Source organism: Nuphar pumila, chromosome 3 (assembly GCF_984573655.1).
Source record: "Nuphar pumila chromosome 3, dmNupPumi1.hap1.1, whole genome shotgun sequence".
Taxonomy (NCBI): domain Eukaryota; kingdom Viridiplantae; phylum Streptophyta; class Magnoliopsida; order Nymphaeales; family Nymphaeaceae; genus Nuphar; species Nuphar pumila.
In genome coordinates, this window is record NC_143251.1 from 87127821 (window position 1) to 87140233 (window position 12413).

At 40.0% G+C, this 12413-nt stretch overlaps 1 non-coding gene across 1 annotated transcript; it reads left to right on the forward strand.

The window, feature by feature from the left end:
• The first annotated feature begins 11855 nt into the window (after positions 1 to 11855).
• On the forward strand, positions 11856 to 11960 carry LOC149843109 (small nucleolar RNA R71). Its single transcript, XR_016431299.1, has one exon. It is a non-coding gene; the product is annotated as a small nucleolar RNA R71 (small nucleolar RNA).
• Positions 11961 to 12413: the final 453 nt, after the last annotated feature.

Consider the following 12413-nt stretch of genomic DNA (forward strand, 5'->3'; position numbering starts at 1 on the left):
ATTGGTTCGTACGACCAATGGAAAAGTATTTCCGGAGAAACTCCTATTGTAATTTCTCCCATGACTCAATTTCTACAGAATCTAAGGACTTTATCCAATACTTGGCTTTGTCCATCAATGAAAAAGGGAATAGAGTCAACCTTAAGGCGTCATCATCGAAATTCTGTATCTTTACCGTAGAACAGATTTCGAGGAATTCATCTAAATGGCGGTAGGAATCTTCGTGATTAAGTCCATAAAAGGATGGAAGCATCTGAATAATGTTGGCCTTAATCTCGTAATGAGGCGCTCCTACATCGGGTCTCCGAATGCAGGATGCCTGAACATAATTTGTGGGAATAAAGTATTCCCGTAGAGGACGTGCCTGCACTGGGGGTGGAGGTGGAGGATCCATGTCAGCCATTGTTGCCGAACTTCGATGAGAATGTAAAATTCTCTCTGGGTTGTCAACAAATGGGTGTAATGGGGTTCCTAAACCTCTTCGCCCCTGCATACAATGGTACTAAGACCAGATGTAAGCAAACGACCTAAATCTAGATCTAAACTAACACAAGTACTAAAATGTAAATAAAACAACTAACAGTAACTAAAAACAAACAGATATGCTATCTAGCTATGTCAGAATTCTATACTTAATAAATAACAAAGTAAACTATTCTAAAATGCTAAAACAAATAAATACAAGCAATCACAAACTATGTTTTTCTAAAACCCACCTGTCTAATCGCTCCTTGTAGAATGAAAATTAAGTGAATCCTAGAAAGAACAGTACGTGAATCCTATATTTACTAACTATGTTAATCCTATATTCACTTACTAATCCTACTAACTAAAAAAAAACAACTAATTAACTAACTAAAACAAATTAATAAATCAAATTCTAAGAAATAAAATAATTAATTCGCCGTTCCCCGGCAACGGCGCCAAAATTTGATTGATCTTTTGGAGTGCTATTTTTAAAACAAGTATTTGCAATAAAACTTTGGAAAATCGTCAACCAAAAGTATAAAAACCGACTTTCCACAAAGTGGTAAGTACGGGTCGAATCCTCAGGGAACAGGAATTAATCAAGATATTTCTAGGAAATTTAATTTATTAATGACAAATATCAATCTACAATTATAAAGTTAATACAACTACAATTAATCACTAAAATGAAAATGAAAAAGCACTCAGTCTTCTGCACCACACCAAGGGTATTTCCGTCTTTTCGCCAATTAGAGAATCTTCGCACTTGGATAATAACCTTGGAAACTAAATATGCTTTTCAACCTAAAAATGCAGAAAAATACAAAGTTAGTATTCTATTCTAACAATGCAAACAATAACTAAAACTAATTCTAATTTTACGAAAATAATAAAACAAATGCTACTTATCAAACAATAATTAAATAAAATACTAAACTAAGTCTAAAATTAACTAAATTAATGCTACTAATGCTGTATGATGCTTATGCAACTCCTAAAATGCAGAAACTACTGAAAACAGGTCTAAAATGCCGAAATTAAGAAAATTACGAAACTACCCCTAACTAGTGTAAAATAGAATTCTGACAGGTTATCGGAAAACCACTGTTTGACAGAGAAAACGAGGTCTGATTTTCCCGAAATTTATTCTGTTCTGCAAACGACAGATTAAAAAAACTGACAGTTTTTACAGATTGGAAAAACAGTATCTGGAACTCCAGATATAAGCGTTTCAAATCTGGGAAAAATCAGGATATCGAAAGTCCTGTAATTTGAAATCCAGAAAAAGCGGTTTTCTCAAAACGCTTAAAAATCAGACCAAATCAACTCCGAAAGAGCTGAAATTTGGTCTGCAGTCAACTAACACGCCAATAAAGTGAATAGAATAAAATGTTTTGGAAAACACAGAATTTTTGCACAGAAAAAATGCTAGTGCGACAGGGCAAAAATCGGGTTTTTATTTGAGTCTACAATTCACTTTATAAATCTATTTAAACACTAGAAAATGTAAATTAAACCTAATGCAGTCTAAATGACACTGTATCACAGTGTATATGCAGATGAGTATTACAAATACGCTAAATGCACGACGAACAAAATACGATAAGCAAATTATGACTAGAACTACGTTAACTAACGATGCAAATGCAACTATGCTAAACAATAAAATGCAATCTGACTACTAGGTTAAATAATATCTAACTATCAATCAGACAATCACAAAACACATTTCACACATACGAAACAAATACGATATACGCACACACACTTCTACACTAAAACTAAATTAAATAACTAAACTAATTAGTATAAAAATCAACATAAATAATACTAAATGAAATTAATTTACTAAAGACAAAGGCTAGGGTTAGGGTTCACTCGGTTGACTCAACGAAGCATGGTTTTGACTTGGGTAGGTTCGATTGCGTTTGGGTGAACTCGGTTTGGAGTAGGTAGGTTCGAGCTATGTTTGACTCGACTCGGACTAATGTGGACTCGACTAGGTTTGGTCTAACTAGTTGGGTTCGGTTGACTTAGGATTGGGTTCGGTTTTGGGGTTGACTTAATCAACTAAGATTGGTTGGGTTTAGGTGGGCTCGGACCAAGTTTGAATCAACTAGGTTTGACTTAGATAGGGTTAGACTAAAACTTGACTCGGGTTAGGTCTAGGTCTTTGACTAGGCTCAAGTTGGATTAAGTAGGGCTTAGGTTTGACTCAACTAGGCTTGACTAGAGTTGGTCTTGGTCTTGGACTCGACCTAAGTTTAAATTAGGGTTTGACTTGGGCTAGGGTTCAAGTTGACTTGGACACAAGGCACACCTAACTAAATCAACTAGGTTAACTCGGTTAGGTTAGGTTTCAATAGGTGGACTAAGTTTGACTCGACCTAGGTGTGGTCTAGGATTTGACTTAGGCTAATCTAGGTTTTGACTAGACTCAAAGGGGTGTAGACTAGGGTTTGACTCGACCTAGGTTTGGTTTGACTAGGTTAGGTTTAGACTAAAGTAGTAACCTCTTAATTCCTACAATTAATTCAAAGTTAACGATTTTAATGGAGAGGGTTGGAAAAGGAATGTAATAATTACCAATGTTCAAACTTTGAAATGCTTTGGATTCTCAAAAATCGCTCCATTTAAAGGGGGGGTTACATTCCTTAATTGCCTTTAAAGCTCATTTTGGAAAAGTGAAAAGGCCAATCTAGAAATCCACGATTTTTTATTTTCAAGACGGAATTAAAGTGCTTTTAATGCTCTATGAAAATCGTGGAGCATAGATTGGAATTTTTGTTTAATTCCAAAAACACTTTCCAAAGTTAAGGAGTAACACCTTCTTTAATGCCCATTCAAAATTCAAACCTTCCTTAAATGCCTCACACGATTTTTGAAGAACCTCCTTTTTCCAAAATCACCAACTTCAATTGGTGCTACTTTCTAAACTAATAGAATTAAATCTACCAAGGGAATAAAAGAACTTAAATGGAAAATCGATTTCCTAGGAGTTAATGCTAACCTAATTCCCAAAACCTACTTAATTGACCCCTAAAAACGGCTAGGAGAGAAAACCCTAATACATTGAACCTAGACACCTTCCTAACTCAACTAATGGCAATTAATAATTTCTAAAAAAAATCGACCAAGAACTCAAGGGGAGCTCTAATGGCTGCCGCCCCTCCATGGGGAAGAAGAAGACTAAATAAAAAATAAAAAGAATAAAAACTTAAACTAAAAGAAAAAATGACTTACTAAGGAACCACTATTTTGATAAAACTAAATTAAAATATAATGAAAATAACTCCTAACTCCACAATTGCAAACATGAACAGCACTATGCTGGAATTTATTAAGAACATAAAGAAATGAAAAATCGACTTTTGTAATTTTTGTTTTTCAATAGCTCCAAAACACCAAAAACACAAAATGCTAAAAACGATTCTCTAGACCAATCCTAAAATAATAAAATGACTTAACATGATTTTATGCTGCTGTTAACATGCAAAACAAACAGCAAAACACACGCCTTACTAACCTAAAAACACGAATTTAACTAAAATGCAAAGATCGGCTAGAATAGTTCTAGCCAAATTTTTTTTTTTTTTCAAAATTGAAACCAACACAAAACACAATCAAATCCACAAATAAGATGAATCAAAATGGCTTTTATAATTGGATTTGCAATAGAACAGACCCAAGAACACGTTGGAAACAAAAACCCCAAATCGGCTAGAAAAGCCTCTAGCCGATTTACATATTTTTAGAGAAAAATGATTGAAAAACACCAATTAAATAGGTAAGCAATGAAAGAAAACCTAATCTAGCGTGCTGGCCTATGCACAAACTCTATTCTAAGGTTGAAAATGAAAAGAAAACAAGAAACACTCAGAAAATAAGAAAATCCAATTAACACTCAATTCGGTTTTTACTAGAAGAGAAGGAAGAAGAAGACCTACTTCTTGGAAGATCCGAGGACCGGGGAGATGAAGAAGAGCGGCCCGTGGCTGGAGATGGATGTCCTAAACAGTTAGAGAATGCTGGAATTCACCAAAAACGGCACCTTTGCAGCTGCTACACGTTGGAGATCCACCAACGATGGATTATGCGCCGATTCTCGATCGGAGGGAGTAGAAAGCCGGATGGAGGTAGGGCCAGCTCACCTTGTTGGTGTGTTTCGCACTCCCGCACAAGGTTAATGGTCTCCACCTCTGCTACACCTGCAAAAATACAGAAAAGTGGTGAAACTTCAGCAAGGAGAAGGAAAGAAATGGAAAAGAACACAAAGGAGATCGAAAATATGCTTGAAAATCAAGCATAGACCGGTCTTCAATGGCCAAAACGTGGGGTGATGGAGGGGAAGAGCTGTTGGAGTTAGAATCACTGCAAGGGACGTCCAAAAAAAGCCAAAGACAGGGCTGGAATGGGCGCCCCTCTCCTTTTAGGCGATTTGGCTTCTTTTGGCTATTTTACAAAAATAGGTTTAAAATAAAAATATTTACTGGGCGCCTCTTTCTGCAGGGGTTTTTTAGAAAATGTTTTTACAAAACTTAAGTGGGCTGGAGTTGGGTTAAATCCATGTAATTTGGTCCATATCCAAAGTCCAAATGGCGTCTGGATCCAAATCTCTCAAATCGGATCCGATATTTGACCCGTTACACTGTAAATGCCATAATTCCTTCGTTTTAAGTCCGATTTCAATGAAATTCGAACCCAAGCTCTATAATCATATTATGCACCTAAGTGTATGCTTTAAACCTATAGATGATGCATTTATGCAGTGAAAATGTATTAATAAAATGTGATATTTATGCATCATCAAATACCCCCATGCTAGAATAATTGCTAGTCCCTAGCAATACACTCTAACATGCAATAAAAATATGGACTACCCAATAATCATGAAAGCTCTTATTAAATAAATAAATAAAATAAAACTAACTCACTTTTGTAGGAATCACGGTTGCATTTAGCGTATGCAACAAGCCCTTTAAACCGCTAGCTTACACTAGTGGACGAGTAAGGTCACGTGAGGGTTTGCAGAGATGCTACCTACAAACATCAATGAAATGCGAGGATGATCTTTCAAAAATATTAGGCTCTTAAGAATGCAGTTGTAACAAATATTTCATGTAATTGACATTCTCAAAACAAGTTTAAAAATCTCATGCCACCACAGTAAAAATTCTTTTCCTTCACTTTTCTAATATTGTAGCTAGTTCATGATTTTTCTCCGAAATTCAAGTATTCTCATGTTTTACTCATTTATTCTCACTTGTATATTTTCTACACAGTAATACACATATATGCCTAAGCAATGAAAATTTTCTCATTCAGCACATTCTTTTTCTTTCATTTTCACTCTTCTTTTTTTTTCTTTTGATCTCTTGCGCATTCTTCTCATATGAGCACTATTTCGAATAGTCAGTTTTCGTGACCCGTGTAGCGAGCTTTGGGTAGTGACTCCCAAGTCGGCCGACCTTAGGGCACTAGATACAGAGTATCCCTCGGACTTAATTGCTCGAGTCACTAGACCTTCTATTCTAATAGTTTACGTATAGTCTTCCTCTCGTCCTGTGCAATGTCTCTATCTCTTAGGCTTTCTATGTAGTTCATGTAACGAGCTTTCGAACCGGTGGCTCCCAAACCAGCTGGCTTTGGGGCACCAGGTGTAAAACACCCTTCAGATTCTACTTACTCGAACTACAAAGGCCACAGACATCGACTTAGACAAGAAGATGATCTCCTTCGTTATCCTTTTCGTTAAGAGAATCAAACATTTCATCTCGTGTCTGAGTTCCATTACTAGGATTCACGAAGACATCAACAACTAAACATAGCTCTATTCTTTTAAACTCATTTTTCAAACACATCTTTCCATTGCTTATTTCTTTCACAAAACATACTGTGCATACTTATACAAAAGTGTTCAAAATTTTCTAACAATCAAATACTATCTTTTCTTTGAATTTTCTCATAAATAACTACTCTATTTGACTCAGTTCAGAAAAAAAAAATTTATGGGGCTTAAAAATTTATAAACTGTTAGATTATGCCAAAAACAATCATATATGCTACAACTTATTCTCAATTGCCTACTTTGATTACCAGTCATAAAAAAAATTGAAATTTTTATGTGCATGCATCTAAACCAACCCCCCATGCTTGAATGACACTGTCCCTAGTGGCATACAAAATGAATAAAAATGTAATGCAAATGCACACTAAAAGACACTAACAAAAATATGGGAGAAAGGATAGATACAACCTGATTTGCTCTGAGCTTCTGAAGTTGAATTTCATCTGATGTTTGAATTATTTGAAAGCTCTTCTCTGTACCTGGTAATTGATACACTAAGTGTTAAATTCATCCTGCATACATCAAAACATAAATTAGCACATATGAAATGAAATACTGAATAAAGAAAAATATTGAAATGAAAGATAACTAATGTACATATGATACATTCCTCTGGTCGAATCCTCATGCCTTCGTGAGATGCACTATCTCACACTCACCATCCTGCAGGGCATCTGAAATAAAGGGCTTTAATCTTTGCCCATTCACCTTGAATGTACCTTGGGTCATAGGATCGAATAATGTTACTGCTCCATGGGGAAATACTTCTTTCACAATGTAAGGACCTGTTCATCTCGATCGTAACTTCCTTGGGAATAAATGCAAACGAGAATTGTATAGCTACACTTTCTGATCTGGCTCAAACACTTTCCTGACAATATGCTTATCATGAAATGCTTTCGTGCGAGCTTTGTATAATTTGGCATTCTCATACGCATCATTCCTGAGTTCCTCTAATTCTGAGAGCTGCAATACTCTCTCTTTGCCAGCCTGGGTAAGGTCAAAATTCAATTTCTTGATAGCCCAGTACGCTCTATGCTCTAGCTCGACAGGAAGATGGCATGCTTTCCCGAATACAAGGCGATACAGGGACATGCCAATGGGAGTCTTGAATGCAGTTCTATATGCCCAAAGTGCATCATCTAAGCGCTGGGACCAATCCTTGCGATCCGGGCGAACTGTCTTTTCTAAAATTCGCTTAATCTCCCTATTGGACACTTCAACCTGTCCACTAGTCTACGGATGATATGGAGTGGTGAATCTATGATTGACAGAATATCTTCTCAGTAGAGAAGCTATCTGTACATTCCTAAAATGCTTGCCACCAACGCTAAACATCGCACGTGGCACACCGAAACGACTGAAAATGTTGTGCTTAATGAACTTAAGCACTACTCTGTGATCATTGGTCTTGGTTGCCACAGCCTCGACCCATTTGGACACATAATCAACCGCCACAAGAATGTATAAATTTCCGGATGAAGGCGGAAATGGTCCCATGAAATCAATGCCCCAAACATCAAAAATCTCGACTATCAAAATCGGAAGCAAGGGCATCATGTCCCTCTTGGACATGTTTCCAATCTGCTGACATCAAAGGCATCGCCTACAGAACTCATGAGCATCCCTGTGGAGTGTGGGCCAATAAAATCCTGACTGCAAAACCTGTGCAGCTGTCTTCATACTGCTAAAATGCCCTCCACAGGCTAATGAATGGGAAAAATTCAGAATGGACTGGTACTCCTCCTTCGGAACACATCTCCTAATGATCTGGTCTGCACAGTATTTGAACAACTCTGGTTCATCCCAATAATAGTGCCTCACCTGAGATAGGAATCTCTCACGCTCATTCTTGTTCCAATGCTCAGGTATCTGCCTCGAAACCAAATAGTTCATAATATCTGCAAACCAGGGTAAATGCGGTGTACTGACTGACATGATCTGCTCATCGGGGAAAGAATCACTGATCGGCTTCTGATCCTGCATGGTCTCCACGATCAGTCTGGAAAGATGGTCTGCTACTACATTCTCGCTTCCCTTCTTATCTCGAATCTCGAGGTCAAACTCTTGTAGTAGTAGAACCCAACGAATCAATCTCGGTTTGGTGTCTTTCTTATTCAACAGATATTTCAATGCCGCATGGTCAGAATAGACAACCACCTTCGAACCGAGTAAATAGGACCTAAATTTGTCCAATGCGAAAACTACTGCAAGTAACTCCTTCTCTGTCGTAGTATAATTCATCTGGGCATCAGATAGAGTTGTACTCGCATAGTAGATCACATAGGGTTTCCTATCAACGCGTTGTCCTAGGATAGCCCCCATAGCATAGTCAGAAGCATCGCACATAATCTCAAATGGGAGAGTCCAATCCGGAGGTCTCAAAATGGGTGCAGTAATCAAGGCCTCTTTGAGAATCTCAAAGGCCTTCATGCAATCCTCACCGAAAACAAAAAGTTGGTCTTTCTCTAATAAAGTGCAAAGCGGTCGAGAGATTTTACTGAAATCTTTTATGAACCGCCTGTAAAATCCCGCATGCCATAAAAATGATCGAATCTGCCTCACAGAGGTGGGTGGAGTCAAACGGGAAATGGATTCCACCTTCGCTCTGTCAACCTCAATACCATGCTTGGACACAATGTGTCCTAGCACAATCCCCTCCTGGACCATAAAATGGCTCTTTTCCCAACTCAGGACGAGATTTGTCTCCGCACACCTACTCAGTACTCGAGTAAGTTTTTGGAGGCAATCTTCAAAAGAAGAGCCATAAACTGAAAAGTCGTCCATGAAAACTTCCATCACATCATTAATCATGTCCGAGAAGATAGCAAGCATGCACCTCTGAAAAGTGGCCGGGGCATTACAGAGCCCAAACGGCATACGTCTAAACGCAAAGGTGCCATAAGGACATGTAAACGTGGTCTTCTCCTGGTCGTCAGGATGAACAACTACCTGATTGTATCCTGAATATCCATCTAGAAAGCAGTAGTAGCTTTGCCCTGCGAGTCTCTCTAAGATCTTATCAATGAATGGCAATGGGAAATGATCTTTCCTAGTTGCCACATTCAGCTTCCTATAATCGATGCAGACTCGCCATCCTGTGGTGGTTCTCCTCGGAATTCTCTCACCCTTCTCGTTCTCAACCACAGTGAGTGCTGACTTCTTCGGCACAACCTGAATCGGACTGCCCACTGGCTATCAGAAATAGGGTAAATGATTCCGGCATCCAACCACTTCACCACCTATTTCTTCACCACTTCCTTCATGTTGGGATTTAGCCTTCTCTGCATATCCCTAAATGGCTTGACTTCCTCATCACAATGGATTCTATGCATGCAGAATGAAGGATCAATCCCCTTCAGATCAGCAACTCTCCAGCCAATTGCTGCCTTGTGCTCTCGAAGAATAGTCAGCAATCTCTGCTCCTGCTCCTTAGTGAGTAGGGATGAGATGATCACAGGAAGAGTCTTATCATCTCCGAGATAAGCATACTTGAGTGAATCTTGTAAGGGCTTCAGCTCAAGTTTCGGAGGTGACTCGATCGACGATTTGGCGGGGGTCTCTGCAAGTGGTGGAAGAGGCTCCCTGACGGCTCCCCAAGGTGGTCTCTCTGACGACACTCTAGACACATCTACACTATCTACACTACTATTCTTCTCTATATAGTACAGATCTAAAGAATCCTCAGTAATGTACAACTCGGGCTGCTCCTCCACTAACTCATGTGCAATGTCTACATGAAAGCAGTCCATGTCTCCCGCTGGTCCCAGCGCGGCATTGAAAATATTCAACTTTACCTTCCTATTGCCGAATGAGAGATCCATGGCTCCGGTCCTACAGTTGATGCACGCATTGACAGTCGCCAAGAATGGTCTGCCTAAAATAATCGGAGTCTCGTGTTGGCTATCTACTCCTTCCATATCAAGAATAATGAAATCGACTGGAAAATAAAAGTCATCCACCTTAACTAGCACGTCCTCCAAGACACCTCTCGGTACCTTGACAGAACGATCTGCCAGTTGAAGTGTAATCGGAGTCGATCTCATCTCTCCTAGTCTGAAAGAATCAAAGAAATACCCGGGCAGAATGTTCACGCTTGCTCCAAGATCGAGCAATGCGCGTTCTATCCGGATGTTCCCTATGGTACATGCAATGATAGGGGCTCCAGGGTCCTTGAGCTTTGGTGGTGTCTGATGCTGAAGTACTGAACTCACCTGCTCAGTCAGATGAACCCTGTTAGGAACTCGCTCTCTAGATTTCCTCTTCTGCGTACATAGCTCCTTCAGGAATTTGGCATATGCCGGCACCTGCTGAATCGCATCGAGCAAAGGTAGGTTGATCTGCACACGCTTGAAGATGTCAAGCATGTCCTGGATCTTCGCACCTTGCTTCCCTCTATATCCAGGAGACTCTAATGCTTTGGGATAGGGTGGTGGGAGAATATACTCTCCTGGCTCCTCCTCTTTGCGAGAAAGCTCACTCCTATCCTTCTTCTTCTCTGAGGATGAAGATGAAGATAATGAAGATGATGAAGATGATGATGGAGATGGGGATGATAATGATGGCTGAGCCGAAGTAGGTGAAACAACGGTCTCTGGCTCCTCTATCCTCTCTCTACTATCGACATGAAACTCACGTCCACTCCTCAGGGTCATCACAGATTTGGCCTGTTGCTGTGTCTCAGTATGAAACAGTCCTCCAGTCATCTGGTCCTTGCCCTTCGGGTTCATGACAGCCTGACTCGGTAATGTACCCTCAGGTCTCCTACTGATAGCCTCAGCTAACTGTCCCATTTGCGACTCTAACTTCGCAATGGACTGCGTATGTGAGCTCAATATCTGGCTACACTTATCGAAGGCGTTCTGATTAGAGGTTTTCACCTCTTGGAATGCCTGGAGAAGTCTCTCCTCAAAAGATGTCTGCGGAGCAGACTCCTGCTGAATCAGGGGAGTGACTGAAGAAGAAGAAGACTGAGAATAGTTCGGTCTTTGAAATGACTGAGTAAAAGATGGTTGCCGAACTGGCTGAGAGGAAGTAGGCATCTGCATGGAAGACTGTGGATTCTTCCATGAAAAATTGGGATGGTTACGTGAAACCGGATTATATGTCGATGAGAATGGGTTGTTCGGCGGTCTGACGTAACCCTGAGCTGCCTGAACTTGTTCTTGAACAAATTCAGGGTACTGAGATGCCGAAGGGCACTCAGTGATCTCGTGTGCCAGACTGGCACAAAGAGTACACACCTGCTGTGTAGTGGCTGGTTCTGAGAGAAGCTGGTCCAGCTTCTGAGCAATCATGTCTACCTTGCACTGTAGTGCAGTAGATGGACCAATCTCAAGAACACCAGCTTTCTTCTGAATGCTGGGTGTGGCTCTATCCGAATGAGAGCTTGAAGCATGGTGGAGCCAATGTATCAAATAACCTCCATGCTTCGTCCTCGCTCTTAAGCATGAATGTCCCTCCACATGAAGAGTCGATCATCTGACAATTCTTGTCAGACAATCCATCATAGAAGCTTTGCACCAGTTGCCATTTCGGCACCTGATGATGGGGACATTTCCTAAGGATATCCTTCATTCTCTCCCAGGTCTCATGAAAGCGCTCACCATCTAGCTCTGAAAAGCTAGTGATGGCTCTACAGTATTGGTTCGTACGACCAATGGGAAAGTAGTTCCGGAGAAACTCCTGTTGTAATTTTTCCCATGACTCTATTTCTACAGAATCTAAGGACTTTAGCCAATACTTGACTTTGTCCTTCAATGAAAAAGGGAATAGAGTCAACCGCAAGGCGTCATTATCGAAATTCTGTATCTTTACCGTAGAACAGATTTCGAGGAATTCATCTAAATGGCGGTAGGGATCTTCATGATTAAGGCCATAAAAGGATGGAAGCATCTGAATAATGCTGGCCTTAATCTCGTAATGAGGCGCTCCTACATCGGGTCTCCGATTGGAGGATGCCTGAACATAATCTGTGGGAATGAAGTATTCCCGGAGAGGACGTGGCTGCACTGGGGGTGGAGGTGGAGGATCCATGTCAGCCATTGTTGCCGAACTTCAATGAGAATGTAAAATTCTCTCTGGGTTGTCAACAAAT